We start from the raw sequence: 3481 nt of genomic DNA, 5'->3' as shown, positions 1-3481 counted from the left end.
ATTTTGATCTGTAACTCGATCCAAACTGTCATCATCAGACAGTCGAGCATTAGAGCTAAAATCCTNACAGAAAGTTGTAGTTCCTGACAGTGACCACTGGAGGGCAGTGATGAGGATCTTTTCTCTGTTCCAGTCCAGTTTCATCCACATTAGAATTAAGCAGGAAGGTTTTTGATGAACATTGAACAGTTAAACAATCATACTTTACCTTTATGTTTTGGTTTTAAGTTTACTCAACTTTAAGTTTTTGTTTTTTTAATTCTATAAACTTAAAATTTCAAACTGTAACAACTTTGAATTCTGAGTCTTTTTATCTCACTTATAAGTTGCAGTAACCTAAACGTTCCTGTAGTTCTTAGCTTGCTGCTGTGTGTTCAACAAGGCATTATTTATTAAATTACACATGTTTAGTATTTTAGGCTTAAAGAAAATTTTCATGTTACGCTGTGACTGACAGAGTCAGGTTCTGGTAGCCAGTTGGGAGGGTGTGTCGGTGGGACTTTTGTATCGAAGGATTGATGTCAGCCCAGGAACAAGAAAACAATCATATCTTGTTATAACATGAAAGTTTTTGCTCAAACAATATCTTTTCTACATTTAAACAAATTTTATTTTTTGTTTGGTTTTTACAATATACATACTTAAAACACTGTAACAATAAACTTTTCACATTATAACCTAATATGATTCAATTTTTTTTTCTTTTTTTTTTTTTGTTCTCTCAGAGGAAAGCAGGAACTAAAGTGCAGATATTCCCAGTTTTTAAAGCTTCTTTATTTATTGAAACTTTGAGGAAATGATCATTAGATGTACCTCTACAACTGATTACCTTGTGAAGTCAGTCCAAGAAAATATGTTCTCCCCAGCAAATCTTTTGTGTTTGAGAGTGTGTGAAGGTAAACAGCTGCGACAGCTTCATGTTCCTGTAGTTTTTGTCTTCTTCTGAAGTTGTCAGTGACGGTGATTGTGAGGGTTTGTCTCCCTCCGGTGGTGAACTGATGAACTGCATGACATCACTTCAGTCATTTATTGTTGGGATCATTCTTCACAATCAGACTTTATTGTCATTATATGAAAACAGAATTACAATGTCTCGCTGTGTTTGGAGCAAAACTTACAAGAAATAAATGAAAACAGGTGGAATAAAAACAAAACAATAAACAACAACAGTCATAAATAAATGTTAATAAGAGCCAATAAATAATAAAAAGAGCCCCATGTTAAAGTTCCAAAGTGTTCTGACACACAGGTTGTTGTAATACTAATAATAGTCAAGTTCCATATCCACAGCTGTAAATATTCCATGCTAAAACCCAGATTTACAGGTTGTTTTCTTTTGTTTTTTTTACTTATTTTACTTCTTATTTGTCCACTTTAAATTTCTGTACCAATACAAAAGCCTTAAAGACTAAAACACTCTGTAATGAATGTCTGCTGTAACCTGCCCGGACCACATTTTCACTTTTATTATTTGCTTGTATTTCTATATTCTCATGCCGCCTTAAGCCTCGACCTGTTTGCTGTTGCAAGATTTATAGTACTTACTATGTTTAAATAAATTTTTCAAACACAAACAAAAAAGGTGGCCTGCAAAATTGGTGCAATGCGGTTTTGTGGAGTAAGTTTCATCTGTTTTCTTACTTGCTGTTTTTTTTGTTTTTTGCTGCATTTTCTTTGCATTCATTTCTTGTGTTTGTGTGTTTTAAAGTTTGCTGTATTTATGTGTTTGTGGCACATTTCACCATTTGTAGTTCGTTCTGCAATTTGCTGCTCGTTTGCACCTGTCGGTCACCGTACAACGACCATATGAAACACTGGCCAGGTCCCAATACTCGCACTCCACCTTACACCCCTTTATGAAGTGTGTACTCAGTCGAAGTGCCCAGAAGGGTTTGTGTGCGCAGGTTACCAGCATGCAATAATTGGAGAATTGAGCCAGTATGAGTAACGTCATCGACTTGTGCCTCTGTGCTGCAACTGCGACATCCAATATTGTGGGGCTGGTTGCTGTTTTGGCATTTTAAGAAGGTGCCAGTACAATTTTAAAAGTACAGTTTAGGTTTTTTTGCTTTCCAAAGTCATTGCAGGTGATATTTGGCTGTTCAAATGTGTTTTCTTATGACTTGTTAAATATGGAGCAAAGTTTGATAGTATTCACACCTGTACAGCAGAGTGAAGCAAGAATTATTTCAATACTTTACATTTGAAAACTGCTTTTTTTTTTTTTTTTTTTTACAGAAATAGCTTGCTCTGCCACCACTGCCTTTTAATAACATCTTCAGTGGCTCCTTCACAAAGGTCATCACCTCCATCTGTAGAGAGAAGAAGAAGCAACAGAAGTGATAAATGAGTCTTTCAGAGACCCCACCACATACTTCAATCACAACACATTCAGCAACATCTTTGGTTAAAACTTTGTCAGTAACTGCTGGAAGTCAACCCTGCTTGTCTGTTAGCAAAATATTTCATGAACCACTGGACACATTTTAATAAAACTTTCGGTAAATAAATTTTAGATGTACATCTACAACTAATTCACTTTTGGATTCAATCCAATTCAAGATGGCCACCATAATGCTGGGTCTTTACTTTTTTTTTCTTTCTGTGTGATCCTGAAACCAGTCCCTGTTCTCCTCTCAGAGATTCATTCAGAAATACAGTTACTGAGAAGCTGCAGGTTTACAGGAAACACTGGATCTTTGCTTTGAGAAGAACTGGGTTTAGTCAAATTCTGCTGAAAGCAGCAGGAACGACTCCAACCTTCTACTGACCTCAGAGTCTGCAGGCTGTAGGCTGGACTCTCCACAAGATCCAACAGCTGCTGAACATCTGGATCCTGCAGGTTGTTCCTGTCCAGGTTCAGTTCTCTCAGATGGGAGGGGTTGGATTTCAGAGCTGAGCCCAGAGAAGAACAGCTGATCTCTGACAGACTGCAGCTCCACAAACTGAATAAAGAATAAAACATGTAAGTTTAAAAAACAAAACAAGACTTTTAAAGACTGAACTCTAAAAAACATTGATTCAACTGAAAGCTGTTTTAACTTGTTTTTTGTATTTAATTATTGAAGTTCCTTGCCCTGCTCACAACTTTTGATATAAAAAGTGAGAAAAAAGGTCATTAATTAGTTTGTTTGTCAGTGATTTATTGTTTAATTATTCTAGACATGAAAGAAATCAAACCATTTTAAAATATATTTTTATATTATTTATCTATTTATATTTTAAATAGAAAAAAATGAAAAATGGGTCATATTTTAAATAAACATTGTAAAAAAAAATAAATAAAAAAAATAAATCCACTTTTTTCTGTTTTATTTCCTGCTTGTTCTTGATGAGAAAATGCAATTCCTAAAACAAACATGAATCCATTTTAAAGTCTCCATGTTGGGGTCATGTTCTGATAGAAAGATGCAGCAAATATATCCAAATATGCATTAAAATAAATTATTTAAAATCTATCGTTTCAGAACTCAGCTCTATT

The 3481-nt window shown here is 34.7% G+C and overlaps 1 long non-coding RNA gene across 1 annotated transcript; it reads right to left on the bottom strand.

The window, feature by feature from the left end:
• Window positions 1–2202: 2202 nt before the first annotated feature.
• Window positions 2203–2956, bottom strand: LOC112450171. Its single transcript, XR_003038710.2, has 2 exons — window positions 2772–2956; window positions 2203–2312 (listed from the first exon to the last, which is right to left on the bottom strand). It is a non-coding gene; the product is annotated as an uncharacterized LOC112450171 (long non-coding RNA).
• Between the last annotated feature and the right edge of the window lie 525 nt (window positions 2957–3481).

Source organism: Kryptolebias marmoratus, unplaced genomic scaffold (genome assembly GCF_001649575.2).
Source record: "Kryptolebias marmoratus isolate JLee-2015 unplaced genomic scaffold, ASM164957v2 Scaffold239, whole genome shotgun sequence".
NCBI lineage: Eukaryota > Metazoa > Chordata > Actinopteri > Cyprinodontiformes > Rivulidae > Kryptolebias > Kryptolebias marmoratus.
The sequence above is the reverse complement of the archived record's forward strand: the minus strand, read 5'-3'. Positions and strand labels throughout refer to the sequence as shown.